Source organism: Bos mutus, chromosome 9, assembly GCF_027580195.1.
Source record: "Bos mutus isolate GX-2022 chromosome 9, NWIPB_WYAK_1.1, whole genome shotgun sequence".
NCBI classification, from domain to species: domain Eukaryota; kingdom Metazoa; phylum Chordata; class Mammalia; order Artiodactyla; family Bovidae; genus Bos; species Bos mutus.
Window position 1 is genome coordinate 56,743,212 of NC_091625.1, and position 27,904 is coordinate 56,771,115.

At 38.0% G+C, this 27,904-nt stretch overlaps 1 long non-coding RNA gene across 1 annotated transcript; it reads right to left on the minus strand.

Annotated features, from left to right (window-relative positions):
- Positions 1–4,516: 4,516 nt before the first annotated feature.
- On the minus strand, positions 4,517–26,951 carry LOC138989225 (uncharacterized). The gene is made up of 5 exons (XR_011465473.1): positions 26,797–26,951; positions 23,947–24,110; positions 13,280–13,498; positions 12,374–12,527; positions 4,517–5,116 (listed from the first exon to the last, which is right to left on the minus strand). It is a non-coding gene; the product is annotated as an uncharacterized lncRNA (long non-coding RNA).
- Positions 26,952–27,904: the final 953 nt, after the last annotated feature.

Here is a 27,904-nt window from a genome sequence, read left to right on the forward strand (position 1 = left end):
ATGAAAAGTTCTCAAGAACAGAAAAAGTTAAATCCATAAGCTCCATAATTATGTTATCATTTTTCTCAATTAATTTACTAAGTGATTTAATACAATCTTATATCCTCCTACCTGTCATATCTGTCACATATTAAAATGGTCAGTTTTGCATTATTTTGATTTTGGCAAAAGTCACATCAAATATACTGTTTTAATCATATGTAGCTGTACAGTTCAGCAGCCCTAGATACATTCACATTGTTGTGCAACTCTCACCATCTTCCATCTCCTAAATTTTCCACCTTTCTAAACTGAAACTCTGCCCCCATTAAACACTAATTCCCCATTTCTCCTCCCCACATTTACCAATGTACTTTCTGACTCTATGAATTTGACTATTCTAGGTACCTCAGATAAGTGGAATCACAGTCTTTGTCTGCACCTAATGTATTATGGAATGCATTTTTGAGGTTAACTTAATATATGTCCTACAAACATTATACTTCCCGCCCCCTCCATGCTACACAGTATGTTCTCAGTAGTTACTTGTTTTATACATAGTGGGCTTCCCTGGGGCTCAGACAAAAAAAGAATCTGCCTACAGTGCAGTCCGGTCAATCCCTGGGCCAGGAAGGTCCCCTGGAGAAGGGAATGGCAACCCACTCCAGTATCCTTGCCTGGAGAATTCCATGGATAGAGGAGCCTGGCAGGCTATACAGTCCATGGGGTCGCAAAGAGTCAGACACGACTGAGCGACTAATAACACTCACTATTTTTTTTCACTTTATACATAGCAGTGTATATATGTCAGTCACAATATCCCAATTTATCCTATCCCCCTTCCAATCCCTTGGCGTCCACATGTTTATTCTATATGCCTGGGTCTCTATTTCTGTTTTGTAAATAGGTTCATCTATACTATATTTTTAGATTCTTCATATATGCGTTAATACACAATATTTATTTTTCTCTTTCTGATTTACTTCACTCTGTATGAGAGTCTCTAGGTCCATCCATGTCTCTGCAACTGTCACAGTTTTATTCCACCTTACAGCTGAGTAATATTGTACTATATATACATATATAAATACACACACACCCCCACACACACACGTTTATCCATTCCTCTGCTGAGGGACATGAGGTTGCTTCCATGTCCTGGCTATTGTAAACAGTGGTTCAGTGAACACTGAGGTGCATGTATCTTTTGAAATTATGATTTTCTCCAGGTATATGTCCAGGAGTGGGATTGCTGGGTCATATGGTAGTTCTATATTTAGTTCTTAAGGAACTTCCACACTGTTCTCCATAGAGGCTGTATCAATTTACATTGCCACCAATAGCGTAAAAGGATTTCCTTTTCTCCACACCCTTTCCAGCATTTGTTTTATTTTGTAAAGATTTGTTTGTTTACTTTTGGCTGTGCCAGGTCCTCATTGCTGTGTAGGTTTTTCTCTAGTTGTATCGAGCGGGGGTCTTCTCTCTAGTTGCTGTGCATAGGCTTCTCATTGTAGTGGTTTCTCTTGCTGGGTAGCACGGGTTCTAGGGCATGCAGGTTTCAGTAGCTGCAGCACATGGGCTTGGTATTTGTGGTTCCCGAGCTCTAGTGCACAGGTTCAGCAGTTGTGGCGCACAGCCTTAGTTGCTCTGCAGCATGTGGGATCTTCCTGGATCAAAGATAGAACCTGTGTCTCCTGCACTGGCAGGCAGATTCTTTATCAGTGAGCCACTAGGGAAGCCACATGTTTAGATTTTTTTGATGATGGCCATTCTGATCCGTGTGAGGTGGTTCCTCACTGTAGTTTTTGCATTTCTCTATTAGTGATGTTGAGCATCTTTTCATGTACCTCCTGGCCATCTGTACATCTTCTTAGGGGAAATGTCTATTAAGGTCTTCCACCCATTTATTTGTGTGTGTGTGTGTGTTTGTATTGAGCTGCATGAGCTATTAATTAGCTTCATATTATTGGGAAAAAATGTCTCCAAGTATCCAAATGAAAATTGATGAGTAATCTATTAAAATTTAGAACTCTATGTCCCAATTCCTTCACATATGCTTTTCAATTAATTCTTTATTTTCAAAATCACCATTATGTTCTACGTTAAAAACAAACAAAAAAAATGCAAAAAAAAACCCCATAAATATGAAGTGTGAATCATAGAAAGTAATTTTTATTAAAAAACTGGTGTGTGTACTAAATGTCTCTGGAACTCTTACGAACACATTTCACAGGAATTCACCTTGTTATCAGAAATATGTAGTGTTTGTTGTTGTTGTTCAGTCACTAAGTCATATCTGACTCTTTGCAACCCCATGGACTGTAGCACGCCAGGCTCCCTTGTCCATCTGCTCAGATTCATGTTCACTGAGTCTGTTATGCTATCTAACCATCTCATCCTCTTCCACCTGCTTCTCCTTTTGCCTTCAAAAGGAGAATATATGAAAACTGTATATTTACACAATGGAAACAAACTTTGTATTGGTATTTCTCAAAAATATCTAGTATTTTCAAAATATCAAGTATCTAAGTAAACACAGTATTTTGGTTGGTCAACTGCCAAGTATTTTTGTAATTTTTAAAAATTTTTTGTTTTGTTCAATACCAAAAATTAGTGTACTTTTCCCCTATCATTGTTAATAATAGAAAAACCTCTTATTTGTATTATATTTATAGATTTGTTTTCTCATGCATGGTATGGCAACAGGACTTCTAAGAATGATATATATTAATAATCTTAGCTCAGACTTATTCTTACTATCTATCTTGTGATTTTTATGGAGCACTAATATGGGTCTAGAGTTCAGAAATTATTTGTGTGTAGTCTTCCCAAAATCTAAATGGTAATCAGTAGTTTTTCTTCTTAAACCAGTGGAATTATTTTCACTTAAGCTGGCAGAGGAAAAACAGTTTCCTCTTCAGAAAATCATGGAATAGGATCATATATGGCCATAATACAATTTTATAATAATTATAAAATGATTGTGTAGACTACTATAACATTTGGGGTCCAGTCAGGGAAACAAGAAATCATATTTATTATTTGAACACAGAAGTCAGTATATGAAATTGCTAACACATATGCTAGAGAACTGAAACTATAAAAATACCAAAGTACCACAAAACACTTGTCTGCTGGGAGTAGCCACCATCTCCAGGGCTGAGTAATAACAAGAAGAGGTGGATGGAGGGTCCTGAGACCCATGTCCCTTGTACGTCTGAGGGGTCTGAGGAGTGGGGACAAATACAGGCTGGAATCAACTGCCACTGCTGGGGTTAAGGGTTATTGCTAAGCCATCTATCAGGACCAGCCAGCAAACAGGACAGAATAAGCCCCTTTTCCCCTCCACCCTTCCATGTTCTTTCTTATGACCCTACTGATGGAATCTGTTGATAAGCAGCTGACAGTGTGGTTTGCAAGATCTCCACCCTTGCATCAAAGTATAGAAGGATGATTTGAAGTTAAGAGAAAGAAGAGCTCAATAACTGACACATTTATTACTGTTATTACTGTGAAATTCTTAAAATCTAAGAATTTAGATTTCATGATATAAAATATTTTTAAAAAGTCAACTTTGTACATTATTTGTATACATTTTATAAATGTTGGTATTTAATGATTTTTACTTATAGTAAAATATTACATAAAAAAGAAACATTGCATTTTCCTTGATAGTTTTTAACCTCTCTATTTCTCACCTTGAGGGGAGGTGACAGTGGTGTTTCACATCCATGTTCACTTCTGTGCTCTTTCCCATCAAGAAGGGCAGCTTGACTGGCTGGACTGTGCCAAATGTCAAGTTTGTCAAGGAATGAGTGAGCAGTTCATTCAAACTGTAAGCTTCTCCTCTTCTATCCATGAAAGAATTAATTTATCTACATGTATTGTTATTGAATGACTAGTACAAATTTAAAGATTTATTTTTCTATTAATGCCATATGCACCATTTATATTCCATTAAGGCATAATATTCATGGTTAGGTACTAATGAAAATGTTTATATGTGGCAAAATACAAGATTAGTTGACATTTTTATTTCTCTATTCAATCAGTATTGCAAATGTCTGTGAAATAGAATGTTTTCAAAGAAATTGAGAAAATTGTAATTAAGGTATTATGATTTAATAAGTTCATACTGATAGTGGCATTCATGACAAATTTGAGACTGTCTCTTAAGTATACTTTGTCTTCATATAGCTAAAAAATGTCCTAAGTAAGAAAACTTTGAATAGGGTCTCAAGAACAATTGCTTCCCATGTAAAAGATCAGATCAATTTATAAATTTCTATTCTGAATACTGGTGAATTTACCTGTTAGTAAATGGGATCCTTAGTTAAAATTCCTAAATATTCTTAAAGCAGTCCATATTTCTAAATGAGTGGGGTAAGAGGTTCTCTGGAGTTATATAGCATCGTGAGTACATTCAAGGAATCAGGAACAGGAAACTTGAAGAAATTTTATGACTGTTTATTTTTTTGAAAGATACGAATTTATTAAGACAAGCCAAACATCACGTTAACTTACATGTCAAGGAGAATTTAGTACTGCAGGAAATCACCATATCTGTAGCATCACCAAAAGTAATTGCAAGACAAATAAGACAAGCAGTGTGTTTCATATAAACCAGTCCACAAACTATTCATAGTACTGCTCTACATCTTCTATTCATATTTTCCCATTATTCATTTCCGCCCCATTTAACTAAATCTCATAAAGAGATTTTTAAGGTATATTCTAAAAGACCTTCACATGATATCTGTCATTTCTGAAAATATGACTTTATTTTTAATTAAAAAAATTTTTTGTAAAAGATAACATTTTATAGAAAAGTGTGCAGAACACATACAGTCCAATGAATAACCATAAAGCAATTACATAATCTCCACCAAGGTCAAGAAACTGACATCGCCATCTGGGGCCGGCAAGCTCCATGGACCTCAGTGATACCTGCTTCCTGTCCTTGAATGTGTTGGGGTAGATGTGCTTCCAACAAAAAGAATGAGGCAGAGGTGATGGAGAGTCACTTCTGAGATTAGATTATATAAAGGTTGTGGCTTCCCTCTTGGCATTCTCTCGCTTGTTCTCCACTTAAAGCACTCACAGTGATTCAAGTCATCTCTAAAGTCACCAGACAGCCCTGGGGAGAGACCCACATGAATGAGCTTGGAAGCAGAATTCAGGAGCCTGTCAGAACCAAAGCCCTGAGTCTGGAAGAAGATACTTTAGCTCCAGCTGAGTCTCAAAAAGACTGTCCTGGCTGACACTTTAATCTCATCTGTAAGAATGATACTGAAACAGAGGGACCCAGGTAAATTGTGCCCTGATTCCTGATTCATAGAAGCTAATAATTTTAGAACTGTTATGTTTTCAAGCAGTAGATACACCATCACTCAAAAGCCCTTTCTGTCCCCTCCTACTCATTTCCCTTCTCTACTACCTTGTCCCCCATAGTAACCCATATTCCTACTGTTAATTTTTTTTAATTGGAGTATAACTGATTTGACAATATAGTGTTAGTTTCTGCTGTACAGCAATGTGAGTCAGTTATACAAATATTCACTACTTTTTAGATTCTTATTCCCATATAGGTCAGTACAGGGTACTGAATAGAGTTCCCTGTGCTATACAGTAAGTTCTTATCTATTTTATATATTATAGTGTACATATGTCAATCCTAATTTTCCAATTTATTCCTCCCCTGCACTTCTTCCTTAGTAACCATAGGTTTTCTATATCTGGGACTCAATTTCTGCTTTGGAAATGGTTTATTTGTACTTTTATTTTTAGATTCCACATATAAGCAATATTATATTTCTTTTTGCTGTCTGACATACTCCACTTAGTGTGATAAACTTTAGGTCCATTCATGTTGCTGCAGATGGCATTTTTTTTTTTTTTTTTATGGCTGAGTGCTATTTCATTGTATATATGTACCACATCTTCTTTATCTATTCATCTACCTGTTGATGGACATTTAGGTTACTTCCATATCCTGGCTATTGTAAACAGTGCTTCAGTGAACACTGAGGTGAGTCTACTTTTTGACTTATGGTTTTCTTTGGATATAAGCCCAGGAATGGAATTTGTAGGTCATACGGTAGTTCTATTTTTAGTGTTTTAGGAAACATCCATAGTGGCTGAACCAATTTACATTCCCACCAATGGTGTTGTGAAAAGGTTCCCTTTTTCTCTACACCCTCTCCAGCACTTATGGTATGCAGGTTTTTTGATGATGGCCATTCTGACTGGTGTGAGATGATACCTCATTGTAGCCTTATTTGCATTTATCTAATAATTAGTGGTGTTGAGTATCTTTTCATGTGTTTGTTGACTATCGTAGGTCTTTGAGTAAATGTATATTTAAATCTTCTGCCCATTTTCTGATTGGGCTCTTCCTTTTATTTTGAGCTGTTTGAGTGCTTTGTATATTTTTGGAGAGTAATTCCTTGCTGGTTGCTTCATTTTCAAATATATTCTTCTATCCTGTGGGGTTTCTTTCATTTTGTTGGTCCATAGTCCTACTTTTAACACAATCTTTTTTAATTTTTGGCTTTTAAATGCTTATCTTTCCAACAATACAGATGATATTCTTCTGTGTCCAGCATCCTATGCTTCACATTATATTCATGAGATTCATTTTCATTAATCTATGGTTTCAGTTGGGATTCTTACAGTTATTATTGTTAAAATTCTTATGTATATTGTTTAGTACTCAGATTTATTTCTCACTAGTATAAACCTTCAATTAGAATTTCTGTATAAAAAGTCGTCATGTTTCTAATGTTTGTGAATTAGTGCAAACTGTTTTCTGGTAGTTGTACTGATTTACAAACCCAACAGCAGTGTATTAGAGTTCCCACTGTCCCACATCCTCACCCAACTTTGCTATTTTAGCTTTCATATTTTAGCTCTTCTTCCATGGGAAGAGTGGCATCTCACAGTGGGTGTAACTTACATCTTCCCGATGACTAATGTGGTTGGGTCTTATTTGAATTCAGTGCAGAGTTCTGCCACTTACTCTATGGATTTGTCCTTTCCTCATCAATTTGTATGGACACAAACCCTGTCTTAGCTATATGTATTTAAAATCATAAAAGCCATTTGTGGAGGGCAGGGGAGCTTGTGTTTCTATTCTTCAAATGGTGCCTTCTAATAAGCAGTTTTATTTTGATTTTTCAGTCTATTCTTTTCTCGCCCTTATTACTGCCATAACGTCCTTTACATAAAATTTACAGTTTATATCAGTATAGTTCAGTAGCATTAAGTATATTCATACTGTGTAACCATCACCATAAAAAACCTTTCCTCAGTGATCAATGCAAAGAAATAGAGGAAAACCATAGAATGGGAAAGACTAGAGATTTCTTCATGAAAATTAGAAATATCAAGGTAACATTTCATGCAACGTTGGGCACAATAAAGGACAGAAATGGACCCAATAAAGGACCTAACATAAGCAGAAGATATTAAGAAGAGGTGGCAACAATACACAGAAGAATTATACAAAAAAGATCTTCATGACTTAGATAGCCACAATGGTGTGATCACTCACCTAGAGTCAGACATCTTGAATGTGAAGTCAAGTGGGACTTAGGAAGCATCACTATAAACAAAGCTAGTGGAGGTGATGGAATTCCAGTTGAGCTATTTTAACTCCTAAAAGATGATGCTGTGAAAGTGCTGCACTCAATATGCCAACAAATCTGGAAAACTAAGCAGTGGCCACAGGACTGGAAAAGGTCAGTTTTCATTCCAATCCCAAAGAAAGGCAATGCCAAAGAATGCTCAAACTACTGCACAATTGCACTCATCTCACATGCTAGAAAAGTAACGCTCAAAATTCTCCAAGCCAGGATTCAACAGTACATGAGCCATGAATTTCCATATGTTCAAGCTGGATTTAGAAAAGGCAGAAGAACCAGAAATCAAACTAATATCCATTGGATCATCGAACAAGCAAGAAAATATCAGAAAAATATCTGCTTTATTGATTATGCCAAAGCCTTTGACTATGTGGATCACAACAAACTGTGGAAAATTCTTAAAGAGATGGGAATAACAGACCACCTGACCTGCCTCCTGAGAAACCTGTATGCAGGTCAAGAAACAACTGTTAGAATTGGACATAAAACAACAGACTGGTTCCAAATAGGGAAAGGAGTACATCAAGGCTGTCCCCCGGCTTATTTGACTTATAGGCAGAGTACATCATGTGAAATGCCAAGCTGGATGAAGCACAAGCTGGAAATCAAGACTAGCAGGAAAAATATAAATAACTTCAGATATGCAGATGACACCACTCTTATGGCAGAAAGTGAAGAACTAAAAAGCCCCTTGATGAAAGTGAAAGAGGAGAGTGAAATAGTTGCCTTAAATCTCAACATTCAGAAAACTAAGATCATGACAGCCTGTCCCATCACTTCATGGCAAATAGATGGGGAAACAATGGAAACAGTGGCAGACTTTATTTTGGGGGCTCCAAAATCACTGCAGATGGTGACTGCAGCCATGAAATTAAAAGATGCCTGCTCCTTGGAAAAAAAGCTATGACCAACCTAGACACCATGTTAAAATGCAGAGATGTTACTTTGCCAACAAATGTCTGTCTAGTCAAAGCTATGGTTTCTCCAGCAGTCATGTATGGACGTGAGATTTGGCCTATAAAGAAAGCTGAGCAACAGAGAATTGATGCTTTTGAACTGTGGTGCTGGAGAAAACTCTTGAGGGTCCCTTGGACTGCAAGGAGATCCAACCAGTCCATCCTAAAGGAAATCAGTCCTGAATATTCATTTGAAGGACTGATGCTGAAGCTGAAACTCCAATATTTTGACCACCTGATGTGGAGAGCTGACTCATTTGAAAAGACCCTGATGCTGGGAAAGGTTGAAGGCAGGAGTAGAAGGGGACGACAGAGGAAATGACATGAGTTTGAGCAAGCTGTGGGATTTGGTGATGGAGAGGGAGATCTGGTGTGTTGCAGACCATAGGGTCACAAAGAGTCAGACACGACTGAGCAACTGAACTGAATTGAACCCAGCACTACTGTCCATCTCCAGAACTTCTCATCTTCCCTAACTGAAACTTTGCACCTATTAAACAATGTCCCACACCTCCCTTCCCCCAGTTCTAGCTTTTGTATAGTTTTTGTCTCTATGATTGTTCTAGTTTTTGTCTCTATGAATTTGACTTCTTTATGTATCTCATATGAATAGAATAGCAATGTTTATCCTTTTGTGTCTGCTTATTTTACTTAGCATAATGTTAAGGTTCATAACATCAACTTTCATCCATGTTATATCAAAATAACTGTCTTTCTTTTTTTTTTAATATCATTCCTGTGATTTGTTTATTTATTTTTTGGGGGGTTTGTGATTTAGCTTTATTTTTTTTTAATTTTATTTTATTTTTAAACTTTACAATATTGTATTAGTTTTGCCAAATATTGAAATGAATCCGCCACAGGTATACATGTGTTCCCCATCCTGAACCCTCCTCCCTCCTACCTCCCCATACCATCCCTCTGGGTCGTCCCAATGCACCAGCCCCAAGCATCCAGTATCATGCATTGAACCTGAACTGGCGACTCGTTTCATACATGATATTATACATGTTTCAATGCCATTCTCCCAAATCTTCCCACCCTCTCCCTCTCCCACAGAGTCCATAAGACTGTTCTATACAACAGTGTCTCTTTTGCTGTCTCGTACACAGGGTTATTGTTACCATCTTTCTAAATTCCATATATATGCGTTAGTATACTGTATTGGTGTTTTTCTTCCTTTTTAAGGCTGAATAATATTCCACACATATATATATATACCACATTTTGTTTATCCATTCATCCAATAGTTATCTGAGTTGTTTCTTCCTTTCAGCTCTTGGGAACACTGATGCTATGAATGTGGGTGTGTGTACAAATGTCTGTTTGAGTTCCTGCTTTCACTTCTTTTGGGTATATTCCCAGAAGAAGAATTACCATATCACACAGCAATTCCATGTTTATTTTTCAATTGGAAGATAATTGCTTTACAATGTTGTTAGTTTCTTCTGTACAATAAAGTGAATGAGTTAGTAATAGTCACTCAGTCGTGCCCGACTCTTTGTGACCCCATGGACTGGGGCCCACCAGGCTCCTCTGTCCATGGAATTCTCCAAGCAAGAATACTGGAGTGGGTTGCCCTTTCCTTCTCCAGGGGATCTTCCCGACCCAAGGATCGAACCCACATCTCTTGTGTCTCCTGAATTGCAGGCAGGTTCTTAACCTGCTGAGCCATTATGGAAGCCATATGGGAATGAGTTATATGTATACATATATTCTGTCCCTCTTGATCCTCCAGCTCCTGGCCTTAGGTCATCTGAGAGTACCATGCTGAGCTCCCTGTGCTCTACAGCAAGTTCCCACTAGCTATCAATTTTATACATGACAGTGTATATATATATATATATATATATATATCAATCCTACTCTCCCAATTTTTCCCACCCTCCCCTCCCCTGACCCCATGTCCCCATTTTGGTTCTCTATGTCAACATCGCTATTCCTGCCCTGCAAATACGTTCATCTGTACCATTTTTCTAGACTTCATATACATGTATTAATATATAATATTTGTTTTTCTCTGACTTACTTCACTTGTATCACAGACCCCAGGTCTGTTCTTTATGGTTATCACTTTAATATAAAATTCTTTTCCTTTCCCAAGGTCAAGATGATTTCCTTCTATTATCTTTTTTTTAATATAAATTTATTTATTTTAATTGGATCTTTTAAAACTTTATTGGTATAATTTTCATATTTTTCACTTTAACCCACCAGGAACTGGCTTATATGTAAGTGTGAGGCAAGTGCCAGATTTCATTTTTTCTCCTATGGGTATATAGTTGACACAAGATAATTTATTGGAAAGATAATATTTGCCCCCTGCCATCATATATGTCATAAATCAAGTGACCATAAACAGGTGGTAGGTTTCTGGACTCTTCATTTCATTGGCCTACGTATTGGTACCTATACCAATACATACTGTCTTAACTACATTTTTATAATAGTTATTGAGTTTTGGTATATGTTAGTGTACATTCCCTAATTTAATTTTGGTTTTCTTTTTTGCATTTCCATATTCATTTTTAATCTGTTTGTCAGTTTCTCCTAAAAATTACCCTTGAGGAATCTGGTTGGAATTGCATTAAATCCTTAGTTAAGCTCAGGAATGAAGAAGGAAATGGCAACCCACTCCAGTATTCTTGCCTGGAGAATCCCATGGACAGAGAAACCTAGTGGGTTACAGTCCATGGGGTCGCAAAAGTGTCAGACACGACTGAAGCAACTAAACAAGCTCAGGAAAAATGGACAAAGTTACAATTAATCTTCCAATACAGTCCCTGGATTTTTAGGCACTTTATCTTCGGTCTTAGTTCTTTGGCCTCCAGCTCTGTGCTGTTTTAGCGTTTAAGACATACACTGCAGGAGAGAGCACTATATCTGAGGTTTTTGAAACCTCTGATTCTTCTATGTGACCCCTCCAATCTCTGCCAGTCACTCTGTCTGTCCTCCTAGTAGCAACCCTGTGTGCAGGTTTGCTTAGGAATCTCCATTTGGTCTCAAATCTACAACCAACAAATGCCTTCAAGGATGCTCAAGCCCTTAGCTCTTCTCCATAATGAATCCTCTTGTTGGAATCTTACTCTTTTTAGTCTTTGCAGCTGCTGAAGTTCTCTGATGCCTTCAAGAGCCGGGTGAGTTAACGGCTCTTAATGAATCCATGTTAGAATAAAATATTGTCCAGAAATGAATAAAAGAAAAAAGAAAATAATTTGGTAACTCTTCTAGGTTTTCTGTTTTATAATTGTTTTGATCTGCCTCAAAATGTTCCATCTTACCCAAAAGTGAATCCCTTTGAGGATTTATGTTTGATTTAGACCATCAGCTGGTGAACTAGCAAGTGGTGATCATCTTAATCCAGTTACTGAGCCTGAGACAGTTTAAACTGAGAGTGTCAACCCTTGTTAGGGACAGGATATTTCTTATTTCTGGTTTCTCTCTTCTGGAATGTATCCCTTGGAGGTTCTAATTCAAGTCATAGGGATTTTCTAGGGTTTCTAATTTGGCTGTCTTATATTTGAATTTCTGTTCCTTAGAACTGTTAATTTATCAAAAGTTCTGCTCAGCTTGTCTCTAATAGAATCTATTGTATATGTGTCTGTGCTCAGTTACTCAGTAATGTCTGACTCTGTGACCCCACAGACTGTAGCCCACCAGGCCCCTGGAATTTCCCAGGCAAGAACACTGGAGTAGGTTGTCATTTGCGACTCCAGCGTAGGAATCTACAGATAGAATAGAATCTACAGATGCCTCTAAACCTAGGAAAAAAGTAGCCCCAAATACTGAGTTTACCTCTTGGAGTTTCTATCTCCCCCTGGTTGTTGGTCCCATAATTCTTCTTGCCTTGTTAGAACTCCCATGCTTCAAAGGGATTGTTCTTTATATGTGTTTCCTCAGCATTTCTAGTTCTCCCAATAAGGGAAATTAATATTCCCTTGTGAAATTTCTGTAACAAAATGCAGAATCATAGAAACATTCATTAATGAGGTATTTTCACAAGAAAGACTATATCAGTGTTTGGACTTGGCAGAGTAAAGCAATTTGACTTGGTTTGGCAGCACTTCGTTTTGTTTCTGGTGGTGGTGGTTTACTTGTTATGCTTTCAGCTATCATGCCAAAGATCTGCTCTGTAAGTTCAAATATTTGGAAGGAGTTTTACAGTTGAAAAATGGTAGCAAGAACACATTAAAATATGAGGGCTAACTTCTTTCTTAATTTTTGAGGTCCTATTTAGAGGTTTCACTGACTGGTCTTCTACCAGTTTAAAAAAAAAATGAACATTTTAGCATGGTACATACTTTGCATCTACAAAGTTGCTCATAAAAATTTATCAAATGTGCTCTCTAGGGATACAAAAATACTCCCTTTTGCTGTCAGTAATACCTCAGTCCAGATGATACAGTTCTGTTTTATTGCTGAATACGAATGAACACTATGAATGTACATATACAGAACCATCAAAATCCATAATCTAAACATTTATAATCTCCCATCATTTCTGGGCATCACTATACTCTTGTCCAGTGTTTGCAACCTCACAACCTCTGCATCAAGTTAAGCTCCTATAGCTCATATGCTCAGAAGTAATCAATTTACCATAAAAATCAGCAGCTTAAAACAAGACACATTTTTAGCTAAGTTACTTAAGTCAAGAATCCAGGATGAGTTTGCTGGGTCCTCTGTTTAAAAGTCTCTTACCCATTGTAATTCCTCGGTCAGCTGGGATGTAGTCATCTCAAGGTTTAACTGGGGAAATATCCACTTCCAAGTTCATGTGGTTGGTGGCAGGATTCTCTTCTTTGCAAGCTCTTGGACTGAGGGCCTCAGTTTCTCACTGGTAGTCGGCCAGAGGGAATTCTCAGTTCCTTGCTTGTGGATCTTTCCAAGGAGTCAACTTGCTTCATGAATCCATGCAAACTGAGCAGGCAATAGAGAGAGAGTCTGCTGTTAAGATGAAAGTAACAATCTTATGTAAGCTAGTTATAAAGTGACAGCCTAGCACTTACAGTACTTTCTGTTGGTTAGAATTTAGTTACTATGTTCAGCCCACACTCAACAAAAGGAGTTACACAAGGATTGGAATGTTGAAAAGCTATGGAGGAAAAATGACCAAAACTTCATATTCATCTGGGACTCATGCTCTAGTCATGTTCTGATCAATCTTCCAGAAGCAGCTCTCTGATCATATCAGGAACCTGCCTAATAAACACAGCAAAGATCCTCTTGCCCATAGCCACCCACAATCAGACTCCAGTCTCATTTCCATTTTTCTCTTTTCTCTTACTGCTCATGAATTCCATGCTCTAACCAGTACTGTGAGTTGAATTCACAAAGTGCTTGTTCTGTATATTTGTTGTGTTGCTTCCCTGCCTGACATAAAGGATTCTTCTCTTACTATAAAGTAAGGTTTTTAGCCTGGAAATAAAAAGGGGGGGTGGTGATGGAAGGCACATTATTTTTCTTTTCATATATGTAGAGAGAGAGCACCAATTATGCCAATGTTTAGAAGACTAAAAGGGCAGAATTTCAGGTATAATTGGGAATTTCTGACAGCCATCAAGGTAGTCCAACAGTGAAATGAACTGTGAGAACTGTGAAATGACAAACAGTGATTTTTCCAATTTTTTGTGTGTTCCAAAGAAGGGGAAAAAATTGTCCATTATGGGGATAAAGAGATATCAGTGTTCAACAGAAGTTAAAATGAAAGGACTTCTGAGGCATCTTCCAACTCTTTCGATTCTGTGAATCTATGAATCTGTATAAAGATAGAAAGCAAAACTATTCTCTTTGATATGCAAAAATGAGAAATGATTTACATAAGAAAATTTTAAAATAAATCATACTTGCTATTTAAATGGTAGGTATTGCTCATACTCAGAAATCTTTTTTTTTTATATTTTCCCTCTTAAGTGAAGTCGCTCAGTCATAACCGACTCTTTGTGACCCTGTGGACTGTGTCCATGGGATTTTCCAGGCAAGAGTACTGGAGTGGGTTGCCATTTCCTTCTCCAGGGGATCTTCCCAACCCAGGGATCGAATCTGGGTCTCCTGCATTGTAGGCAGACGCTTTACCATCTGAGCCACCAGGGAAGTCTCTTCTAATTCATAGTTTTTGTAATAACCTATGGAATTACCTAACATTACAAATTTTAAAATAAACATATGTATACCTGTGGCGGATTCATTTTGATATTTGGCAAAACTAATACAATTTTGTAAAGTTTAAAAAAAAAAAAATAAATAAATAAATAAATAAATATCTTTATGATCAATGTGCAGAAATTAAATGTTTTATTTGTGTAAGAAGAAAGACAGTGCCATTTGAATGCCCCTTTTCTATTAATTATGTTCCTAAGAATTTCCATAAAAACAATTCAGTCTAAATTTTCACAGAATCTTTGGTTACTGTTCATTTTAGGTTTATTGATGACACTGAACTTTAGAAAAATATTGACCTTTTTTGAGAAAATTTACAGATGCAACAGCTGCCCAAAGTCTTATTGCTATCTCTCTGGGTAAGTTGGAGGAAGTGGTATTATGAATGATGCTATGAATCATCACATGGGAAGAGAGATGTCTAAAAGCACAACTTTCAACTTCAACAGTGAGACAGAGAGGAAGGGAGACAGTGATCAAGGGAACTGGTGATGTCCAGTCCTTAATGGAGCTTCTGGTTAACAGTCCTTCTGGATGGTATCTAGTAGAAAAGAGATAATCTTTAGACAAAAACTGAAATGATTTTTTATTTATTTTTAAAAATTTATTTATTTATTTTAATTTGAGACTAATTACTTTACAATATTGTAGTGGGTTTTGCCATACATTGACATGAATCAGCCATGGGTGTACATGTGTCCCCCATCCTGAACCCTCCTCCTTCCTCCCTCCCCATCCCATTCCTCAGGGTCATCCCAGTACACTGGCCCTGAGAGCCCTGTCTCATGCATCAAACCTGGACTGGCGATCTATTTCACATATGGTAATACACATGTTTCAATGCTATTCTCTCAAATCATCCCAACTTCACTTTCTCCCACAGAGTCTAAAAGTCTTCCTTACACCTGTGACTCTTTTGCTGTCTTGCATATGGGGTCATTGTTACCATCTTTCTAAATTCCATATATTACTATATTGGTGTTTTTTCTTCCTGATTTACTTCACTCTGTACAATCTGCTCCAGTTTCATCCACCTCATTAGAATTGATTCAAATGTATTCCTTTTAATAGCTGAGTAATATTCCATTGTGTATATGTACCACACCTTTCTTATCCATTAGTCCATCAATGGACATCTAGGTTGCTTCCATGTCCTAGCTATTGTAAACAGTGCTGCAATGAACATTGGGGTACACATGTCTCTTTTAATTCTGGTTTCCTCAGTGTGTATGCCCAACAGTGGGATTGCTGAGTCATATGGCAGTTCTATTTCCAGTTGTTTAAGGAATCTCCATACTGTTCTCTATAGTGGCTGTACTAGTTTGCATTCCCACCAATAGTATAAGAGGATTCTCTTTTCTCTGTACCCTCTCCAGCATTTATTGTTTGTAGACTTTTGATAGCAGCCATTCTGACCAGTGTGAGATGGTACCTCACTGTGGTTTTTATTTGCATTTCTCTGATAATGAATGATGTTGAGCATCTTTTCATGTGTTCGTTAGCCATCTGTATGTCTTCTTTGGAGAAATGTCTGTTTAGTTCTTTGGCCCATTTTTTGATTTGGTCGTTTATTTGTCTGGAATTGAGCTGCATGAACTGCTTGTATATTTTTGAGATTAATTCTTTGTCAGTTACTTCATTTGCCATTATTTTCTCCCATTCTGAAGGCTGTCTTTTCACCTTGCTTATTGTTTCCTTCATTGTGCAAAAGCTTTTAAGTTTAATTAGGTCCCATTTGTTTATTTTTGCTTTTATTTCCATTACTCTGGGAGGTGGGTCATAGAGGATCCTGCTGTGATTTATGTCAGAGAGTGTTTTGCCTATGTTTCCTCTAGGAGTTTTAAAGTTTCTGGTCTTACATTTAGATCTTTAATCCATTTTGAGTTTATTTTTGTGTATGGCGTTAGAAAGTGTTCTAGTTTCATTCTTCTACAAGTGGTTGACCAGCTTTCCCAGCACCACTTGTTAAAGAGATTGTCTTTTCTCCATTGTATATTCTTGTCTCCTTTGTAAAAGATAAGGTGTCCATAGGTGCGTGGACTTATCTCTGGGCTCTCTACTTTGTTCCATTGATCTATATTTCTGTCTTTGTGCCAATACCATACTGTCTTAATGACTGTAGCTTTGTACTATAGTCTGATGTCAGGTAGGTTGATTCCTCCAGTTCCATTCTTCTTTCTCAAGATTGCTTTGGCTATTGGAGGTTGTTTGTATTTCCATAAACATTGTGAAATTATTTGCTCTAGTTCTTTGAAAAATACCATTGGTAGCTTGATAGGGATTGCATTGAATCTATAGATTGCTTTGGGTAGTATACTCATTTTCACTACATTGCTTCTTCTGATCCATGAACATGGTATATTTCTGTGTCTATTTGTGTCATCATTGATTTCTTCCATCAGTGTTTTATAGTTTTCTATATATAGGTCTTTGTGTCTTTAAGTAGACTTATTCCTAAGTATTTTATTCTTTTTATTGGTGAATGGAATTGTTTCCTTAATTTCTCTTTCTGTTTTCTCATTGTTAGTGTATAGGAATGCAAGGGATTTCTGTGTGTTAATTTTATATCCTGCAACTTTACTGTATTCATTGGTTAGCTCTAGTAATTTTCTGGTGGAGTCTTTAGGGTTTTCTATGTAGAGGATCATGTCATCTGCAAACAGTGAGAGTTTTACTTCTTTTCCAATCTGGATTCCTTTTATTTTTCTGCTCTGATTGCTGTGGCTAAAACTTCCAAAACTATGTTGAATAGTAGTGGTGAAAGTGGGCACCCTTGTCTTATTCCTGACTTTGGGGGAAATGCTTTCAATTTTTCACCATTGAGGATAATGTTTGCTGTGGGTTTATCATATATGGCTTTTATTATGTTGAGGTATGTTCCTTCTATTCCTGCTTTCTGGAGGGTTTTTATCATAAATGGATGTTGAATTTTGTCAAAGGCTTTCTATGCATCTATTGAGATAATCATATGGTTTTTATCTTTCAGTTTGTTAATGTGGTGTATCACACAGATTGATTTGTGAATATTGAAGAATTCTTGCATCCCTGGGATAAAGCCCATTAGATCATGATGTACAATCCTTTTAATATGTTGTTGGGTTCTATTTGCTAGAATTTTGTTAAGGATTTTTGCATCTATGTTCATCAGTGATATTGGCCTATAGTTTTCTTTTTTTTGTGTGGCATATCTGTTTGGTTTTGGTATTAGGGTGATGGTAGTGATCTGGACCCATCACTTCATGGGAAATAGATGGGGAAACAGTGGAAACAGTGGCTGACTTTATTTTGGGGGGCTCCAAAATCACTGCAGATGATGATTGCAGCCATGAAATTAAAAGACACTTACTCCTTGGAAGAAAAGTTATGACCAACCTAGATAGCATATTCAAAAGCAGAGACATTACTTTGCCAACAAAGGTCCATCTAGTCAAGGCTATTGTTTTTCCAGTAGTCATGTATGGATGTGAGAGTTGGACTGTGAAGAAAGCTGAGCACCGAATAATTGATGCTTTTGAACTGTGGTGTTGGAGAAGACTCTGAGAGTCCCTTGGACTGCAAGGAGATCCAACCAGCCCATTCTAAAGGAGATCAGTCCTGGGTGTTCTTTGGAAGGACTGATGCTAAAGCTGAAACTCCAGTACTTTGGCCACCTCATGCAAAGAGTTGACTCACTGGAAAATCCCTCACTGCTGGGAGGGATTGGGGGCAGAAGGAGAAAGGGATGACAGAGGATGAGATGGCTAGATGGCATCACTGACTTGATAGACGTGAGTTTGAGTGAACTCTGGGAGTTGGTGATGGACAGGGAGGCCCGGCGTGCTGCAATTCATGGGGTCGCAAAGAGTCAGACATGACTGAGCGACTGAATTGAACTGAACTGATTCTCATAGAATGAGTTTGGCAGTTTACCTTCCTCTGTAATTTTCTGGAAGAGATTGAGTAGGATAAGTGTTAGCCTTTCTGTAAATTTTTGGTAGAATTCACTTATGAAGCCATCTGGTCCTTTTGTTTGTTGGAAGATTTTTGATTACAGTTTCCATTTCTGTGCTTGTGATGGGTCTGTTAAGATTTTCTATTTCTTCCTGTTCAGTTTTGGAAGGTTATACTTTTCTAAGAATTCGTCCATTTCTTCCAAGTTGTCCATTTAATTGGCATATAGTTTCTGATAGTAGGCTCTTATGATCCTTCGTATTTTTGTGTTGGCTGTTGTGATCTCTCCATTTTCATTTCTAATTTTGTTGATTTGATTTTTCTCCCTTTTTTCTTGATGAGTTTGGCTAATGTTTTGTCTAACTTAATCTTCTCAAAGAACCAGCTTTTAGCTTTGTTGACTTTTGCTATAGTCTCCTTTGTTTCTTTTCCACTTATTTCTGCCCAAATTTTTATGATTTTTTTCCTTCTACTAACCCTGGGGTTCATCATTTCTTCTTTTTCTAGTTGCTTTAGGTGTAAAGTTAGGCTATTTATTTGATTTTTCTCTTGTTTCTTAAGGTAAAGCATGCATTGCTATGAACCTTCCCCTTAGCATTGCTTTTACTGAATCCCATAGGTTTTGGGTTGTCATGTTTTCATTTTCATTCATTTCTATGTATATTTTGATTTCTTTTTTTATTTATTTTGTGATTTGTTGGTTATTCAGAAGTGTGCTCTTTAGCCTCCACATGCTTGTATTTTTAATCTTTTTTTTTTTTCCTGAAGTTGACATCTAATCTTACTGCACTGTGATCAGAAAAGATGCTTGAAATGTTTTCAAATTTTTTTGAATTTACCAAGGCTAGATTTATGGCCCAGGATGTGGTATATTCTGGAGAATGTTCCATGTACACTTAAGAAAAAGGTTAAAATCATTGTTTTGGGGTGAAATGTCCTATGGATATCAATTAAGTCTAACTGGTCCATTGCATCATTTAAAGTTTGTGTTTCCTTGCTAATTTTCTGTTTAGTTGATCTATCCATATGTGTGGGTGGGATATTAAAGTCTCCCACCATTATTGTGTTACTGTTAATTTCCCCTTTCATACTTGTTAGCATTTGCCTTACATATTGTGGTGCTTCTATGTTGGGTGCATATATATTTATAATTGTTATATCTTCTTGGATTGATCCTTTGATCATTATGTAGTGTCTTTGTTTCTTTTCACAGCCTTTATTTATTTCAAAGTCTATTTTATCTGATATGAGTATTGCTACTCCTGCTTTCTTTTGGTCACCATTTGCATGAAATATCTTTTTTCAGCCCTTCACTTTCAGTCTGTATGTGTCCCTTGGTTTGAGCTGGGTCTCTTGCAGGCAGCATATATAAGGGTCTTGTTTTTGTATCCATTCAGCCAGTCTTTGTCTTTTGATTGGGGCATTCGACCCATTTACATTTAAGGTAATTATTGATAAGTATGATCCCTTTGCCATTTACTTTGTTGTTTTGGGTTTGAGTTTATAAACCTTTTCTGTGTTTCCTGTCTAAAGAAGATCCTTTAGCATTCATTGAAGAGCTGGCTTGGTGGTGCTGAATTCTCTCAAGTTTTGCTTCTCTGTAAAACTTTGGATTTCTCCTTCATATTTGAATGAGATCCTTGCTGGGTATAGTAATCTGGGTTATAGATTTTTCTCTTTCATCATTTTAAGTATGCCCTGCCATTCCCTTCTGGCCTGAAGAGTTTCTATTGAAAGATCAGCCGTTATCCTTATGGGAATCCCCTTGTGTGTTATTTGTTGCTTTTCCCTTGCTGCTTTTAATATTTGCTCTTTGTGTTTGATCTTTGTTAATTTGATTAATATGTGTCTTGGGGTGTTTCGCCTTGTGTTTATCCTGTTTGGGACTCTGGGTTTCTTGAACTTGGGTGGCTATTTCCTTCCCCATTTTAGAAAGTTTTCAACTATTATGTCCTCAAGTATTTTCTCACGGCCGTTCTGTTTGTTTTCTTCTTCTGGGACTCCTATGATTTGAATGTTGGGGCATTTGACATTGTCCTAGAGGTCTCTGAGGTTGTTTAATTCTTTTTCTTTTTACCTCTCTGCTTCATTTATTTCCACCATTCTATCTTCCACCTCACTTTTCCTATCTTTTGCCTCAATTATTTTACTGTTGGTTCCCTCCAGAGTCCTTTGGATCTCAGTTGTTGCATTATTCATTATTGATGGACTCTTTTTTATTTCGTCTAGGTCCTTGTTAAACATTTCTTGCATCTTTTCAATCCTTGTCTCCAGGCTATTTATCTATAACTCCATTTTGTTTTCAAGATTTGAGATCATCTTTACTATCATATTTTGAATTCTTTTTCAGGTTAGACTCGATCTCCTCCTTTGTTTGGTTTCATATGCATTTATCCTGTTCCTTTAACTGCTGAATATTTCTCTGCCTTTTCATTTTGTTTAGATTGGTGTGTTTGGGGTGGCCTTTCTGTATGCTGGAAGTTTGTGGTTTCTCTTTATTGTGAATGTTGCTTCCTGTGGGTGGGGTTGGACTAGGGGCTTGTAAAGGTTTTCTGGTTAGGGAAGCTTGCATCATTGTTCTGGTGGGTGAACCTGGATCTCTTCTCTCTGGAGTGTCCAGTAGTGAGTTTTGAGGTGTCTATGGGTTTGGTGTGACTTTGGGCAGCCTGTATATTAATGCTCAGGGCTATGTTCCTGCATTGCTGGAGAATTAGTGTGGTATGTCTTGGTCTGGAACTTGTTGGCTCTTGGGTGGTGCTTGGTTTCAGTGTAGGTATGGAGGCTTTTGGATGAGTTCTTGTCAATTAATGTTCCCTGGAGTCAGGAGTTTTCTGGTGTTCTCAAGTTTTGGATCTAAGCCTCCTGCCTCTCGCTTTCAGTCTTATTCTTACAGTAGCCTCAAGACTTCCATCCATACAGCACAGATGATAAAACATCTAGGTTAATGGTGAAAAAATTCTCCACAGTAAGGGACACCCAGAGAGGTTCCAAGAGTGACAAGGAGAAGAGATGAGGGAGGAGGGAGATAGAGGTAACAGGAAGGAGAAGGGGGAGAATCCAAAGGGAAGAGAGCAATCTAGCCAGTAATTCAGCTCCTTGAGTGTTCTCCACAGCCCAGAATACCCAGAGAGATTCACAGAGTTAAGTAGAGAAGAGAAGGGGGAGGGAGGAAATAGAGGTGACCTGGGGAGAAAAGGGAGAGTCAAAGGGGAGAGAGCAATCAAGCCGGTAATCACAGTCCTAAGTAAAAATGGATACTGAAGATTAGATTCTTATAGGTAAAAAATTGATAACAAATATCAAAAAGTGAAGACTAAAAATCTAGAGATGTTAGACACTCAAAAATATAATATTAAAAATATAAAACAAAATCAATCACAAAAATTATAAAAAATTTTTATCAAATTTGCTTTTAAAATAGGGTATTTTTTTTGCAAGGTAATAGTAGGTTATACGGAGAAGGCAATGGCAACCCACTCCAGTGTCCTTGCCTGGAGAATCCCAGGGATGGCGGGGCCTGGTGGGCTGCCATCTATGGGGTCACACAGAGTCAGACACGACTGAAACGACTTAGCAGCAGCAGTAGGTTATAAGTTGGAGAGGGAAATGGCAAGCCACTCCAGTACTCTTGCCTGGAACATCCCATGGACGGGAGAGCCTGGTGGGTGAAGTCCATGGGGTCGCGAAGAGTCGGACACAACTGAGCGACTTCACTTTCACTTTTCACTTTCATGCATTGGAGAAGGAAATGGCAACCAACTCCAGTGTTCTTGCCTGGAGAATCCCAGGGATGGTGGAGCCTGGTGGGCTGCCGTCCATGGGGTCGCACAGAGTCAGACACTACTGAAGCAACTTAGCAGCAGCAGCAGCATGCATTGGAGAAGGAAGTGGCAACCCACTCCAGTATTCTTGCCTGGAGAATCCCAGGGGTGGAGGATCCTGGTGGGCTGCTGTCTATGGGGTTGCACAGAGTTGGACACTACTGAAGCGACTTAGCAGCAGCAGCCACAGTAGGTTATAAAAATGAAAATGAAAGGAGTAATAAAGAACTTAAAAAAATTTTTTTAATTAAAAATGATAATAGTAAAAATACATCTAGGAATTTCTCTGGTGCTGTTGAGGGCAGTGTGGGGTCAGTTTAGTTTTAGATAGTTCCTTGTTCCATTTTATACTTCTCAAGGTCTATAGGCCCCTTCCAATGCATAGTCAATGCTAACTATAGGGTTTTAACCTGTTGTACCTGTCACCTGTCACTTCCAGAGTGGTTCCTTGTTTGTTTGTTTTTTTGGCTTCCTGTGTTTGTATGTCTCTTCAGTGTTTAATTTCCACCATGACACAGGGGGCGAAGGTGGTCACTTATTTAGGCTCATTTGCTCAATTGTGCTGTGGGGAGGGAGGAACACTGCAAACAAATATCACTGGCATGTGTGGGAAATGCTAGCAGTCTATGAACCACACTGGGTTTGCCCCAGCTCATGGCACATGTGCTTTCCCGGTCTACACTGCTCAGGCTCCAGGTTGCTCTGCAGGGGAACTGTTCAAAGTGGGCCCTAGGTTTCATGCACTTCCCAGGTCTAAGCTGCTCAGGTTCAGGTTCAGTTTCTGGGGTACTCCACAAAGGCACAGACTCGGTTGGGCGTGTGTTTGTGCCCTTCCCAGGTCCGAGGAGCTCAGGCAACCAGGTGCTTGGTGAGCGCACTGTCCTAGGTGGGCTTTGTGTCTTAATCACCTCCCTGGATGTCTGGACGTCGGCAGGCCTGCCTCTCTGCCTCCGGTGGGGGGATGGGCTGGTCCACAGACGGCTAACTCTCCTTTGGTATTCGCTCAATTCTCTGTTCTGTGAGTGTTCCAGGCTGCCCTTTAGGTTAGAGCTTTTCATGGGAAAGTTATCTCTCTCTCTTTTTTTCCTTCTCTCTCTGGCTATTCCACAGTTTGGGTTGCTATCTCACGTTAGCTCCCTGATTGTCCTCAGGGCATTCAGTCCTGGTCCTTACCCTAAGAAAGCAACCTGCGCCTCCCTGTTCAGCCCCAACTCACTGGTGGCTGATGTGAGTTCTGGACTACATCTCCACAGTTTATGCACATACTCTGTGGGCTTTTTTTTTTTTTTTCTCTCCCAGTTATATTGCCCTCTGAGATTCCAAAACTTCTCACAGACCCGCTGGTGAGAGGGTTTCCTGGTGTTTGAAAACTTTTCCTCCTTTACCCCTCCCTCCCCCGGATGGGTCTCTGTCCCTAACTCTTTTATCTCTCTTTGTGTCTTTTATATTTTGTCCTACCTCCTTTTGAAGAGAATGGGCTGCCCTTCTGGGTGCCTGGTGTCCTCCGCCAGCATTCAGAAGTTGTTCTGTGGAAGTTGCTCAGCATTCAAATGATTTTTTGATGAATTTGTGGGGGAGATAGTGGTCTCCCTGTCCTATTCCTCTGCCATCTTCCCAAAGATCTGAAATGTTTTTTTTAAAGAGAAAATTCGTTATTTACTTGTATTTTACTTTCTCTGCAAGGTGATGTGTGAAGACAGGGACCTGCCTGATTTTTATGGCATAATCTAGTAACAACCATCACAGAAAAACACTGAAATAAATGTTTGCTTAATGAATCAGTCATTAAGTGAATGGATACAAGGATACATGAGACTCAAACGGGGTCCCAACATACTGATGGGCTTAGAACTTCAGATTCTGCTGAGTTGTTTGTTGTCCTGCATGCACAAATTGTGTGTCACAAAAACCAGGATTCTTAGGTAAGACAACACTAATGTACACTAACTCCCTGATGATGAAAATAGACATGGATGTGCAGTTTCTGTCACATAGATGATGTCATTTAAGGCAAATAAGCCAGACAATAGACAATGAATTGGACTACTGCATAAATTTGGTATTATGGCCATATGATGGGACATACTCTTGTATAGGTGAGGGTGAAATTTCCTTTAAGATAAATGGGAAGAAGTTAATTCTGGCACCTATGGCAGTGGATTTTAGATTAGGGAAAGAAAGTTTCTTCTAGTCTCCCCAGGGCCTCAAGTAGATCTGACTCTGAGATGCAGGAAGGGAAAAACTGCCTTAGCTTCCAGAAGTGCAGTGAGGAGTAAGAGAGAAAGGCCATAAGGAGTATTTTCAACAACCTGCACAATTGTTGAAAATACTCTTCTTCTTCTTTTTTTTTTTTTTAACATAGACCTACTTTATCAAAGCTTGCTAAAAATGTCATTACAGTTTGCAGTGTGAAGCACATAGGCTGGCCATGGAGCATCGTTGAGGTCAGTGCCAAGTTTCAGAGAGAGAGAAGGGGGCCAAATGCAGCATATAGTGCAAGTGGGGCAGGACACACGCAGCCAGCCCCTCCACCCAGACACACACAGAACGGCATTTGTTGGAGGAGTTTGTGAGACATTCTCTCTACCCTCAGAGCTCCAGGACTAATGGATCTTTCCTCCACCTTAAATCACTGGTGAATATCTCCTGGAACTAAAGAAAGACCGAGTGTGGTGGAGCAGCTGGGTGGAGACAAAATGGCAGAGTAGAAAGATGAGGTCACCTTTTACAGAAATACCAAAATCACAACTAACTATGGATTAACTGCCAACCAAATAAATAAATAAATAAATCCTACATCCAAAGACAAAGAAGAATCCATAGAAGTACAAATGGGCGTAATCCTGATAAAATAAAATCCTATACCTGCCAGGGATAACCTGGCATCTTTTAAGAAGATAAAAACTGATAAACCTGTAGCCAGACTCATCAAGAAAAAGAGGGAGAGAGCTCAAATCAATAACATTAGAAATGAAAAAGTTACAGTGGACAATGCAGAAATACAAAGGATCATAAGAGACTATTACAAGTAACTTTATGGCAATAAAATGAGCAACTTAGAAGAAATGCACAAATTCTTAGAAAGGTACAAACTTCCAGTACTGTACCAGGAAGAAACAGAAAGTATGAACAGACTAATCACAAGTACTGAAACTGAAACTGTGATTAAAAACTCCCAAACAAAAATCCGGGGCTAAATGTCTTCACAAGTGAATTCTGTGAATCACTTACTCTTCTGAAACTCTTCCAAAAAATTACAGAGGAAGAATGGGTGGAAGACCTAAACAGACATTTCTCCACAGAAGACATACAGATGGCCAGGAGGCACATGAAAAGATGCTCAAAGCCCAGAGAAAAACCCATGTACCTATGGTCAACTAATCTATGACAAAACAGGTCAGAATACAGAATGAAGGAAAGAGTGTCTCTTCAATAAATGGTGCTGGGAAAATAGGATAGCTAAATGTAAAAAAATAAAATTAGAACATTTTTTAACACCATACACAAAAATAAACTCAAAATGGATTAAAGACCTGACATAAGACTTGATGCTATAAAATGTGAAAATGAAGCAGTCTTTGACATAAATCACAGGAATATCTTTTTTGATCTGTCTTCTAGAGTAATGGAAATAAAATTAAACATGGGGCCTAATAAAACTTATGAGCTTTTATCCACAGCAAAGGAAACCATAAACAAAATGAAAAGACAATGCAAAGAAAGGGAGAAAATATTGCAAACAATGCAACATACAAGGGATTAATTCCTCAAATTTACAAACAGCTCATGCAGCTCAGTATAAAAAATAATAATAATAATAAATGGGCAGAAGACCTAAATAGACATTTCTCCAAAAAAGACACATAGACAGCCAAAAGGCACATGAAAAGATGCACAACATCACTAATTAGTAGAGCAATGCAAATAAAAATTACAATAAGGTATCACCTCACAGCAGTCAGAATGGCCATCATCAAAGAGTCTACATGGGAGTTCCCTAGTGGCCTACTAATTAGGATTTCAGACTCACAGCTGTGGCTTGGGTTTGATCCCTGGTTGGAGAACTGAGACCAACCCCTACAAGCCATGCGGCATGGTCAAAAAGAGTCTACAAACAATAAATGCTGGGGGGAGTGTGGAGAAAAGGGAACCCTCCTACACTGTTGATGGGAGTATAAATCGGTAAAACCATTATGGAGAACAGTATGGAGATTCCTTTGAAAACTAAAAACAGAGCTACTCTATGATCCAACAATCCCACTACAGGGCATATATAGAGAAAACCATGGTTTAAAATCATAGACTCACCTGAATGTTGAGTGTAGTGCTGTTTAAAATAGCCAAGACATGGATGCAACCACATTTCCACTGACAGATGAATGGATAAAGATGTGGTACATATATACAAAGGAATATTACTCAGCCATTAAAAGAAATGAAGTAATGCCGTTTGGAGCAACATCAATGGACCTGGAGATTATCATATTAAGTCAAGTCAGACAAAGATAAATATCATATGATATTGTTTATATGCAGAATCTGAAAAATGACTCAAACAAACCTATTTACAAACCAGAAAGAGTTTCACAGACTTAGAGAACAAACTTGTGGTTTCAAGGCGGGAAGGATGGGGAGGACAGATTGGGGGTTAGGGATTGACACGTACACACTACTATATTTAAAATAGATAATCAACAAGTACCTACACTGTATAGCACTTGAAATACTGTTCAATATTCTACAATAACCTGAATGGGAAAAGAATTTGAATAAGGATATATGAATATGTAACTGAATCATTTTGCTGTACACCTGAAACTAAGACATTTTTAATCAATTCAACTTCAATATAAAATAAACATTTTTTAATGTAATAACAGAAAAAAAAATTGCAATGTGAACTCTGCCTTATATTTGGGGAGAAGTGAGCACATTCTTGAGTGTCCCAGTCACAGTGGCAAGACAGTTATCAGAGAAGTGGTACTACAGCAGCAGGGTGGCAGGGGGGCGGGGGGCAGTCAACAGAAACAGCCCAGTTTCTTGTACACTGTGGAAGGCCAGAGGAAAAAGTCCCTGAGAAATGCTTGAAAAGATTCTGCAGACATTTAGAAAGTGGTCATTTGGTAACAAGGTACTTCATCTGTAAAATGGGGCAATAATACTTGTCTCTGCTTTCCTCTGGGAAAGTTATGAAATGTAAAATAATTCATGACTGTGATGTGTTTGAACACCTTGGAAGAAATATGATATATAAGCATATGATATCATGATTACCTCCATAATAAAAAGAAAATATTAAAATAAAAATAATATGTGCATTTTCAACACCTGCAGTTATATATGAAATGTGTAACTCTTTTTATTGTTTTCTATCTAATTCACTGCACCTGCATTAAGAAATGCACCCCAATGGTCC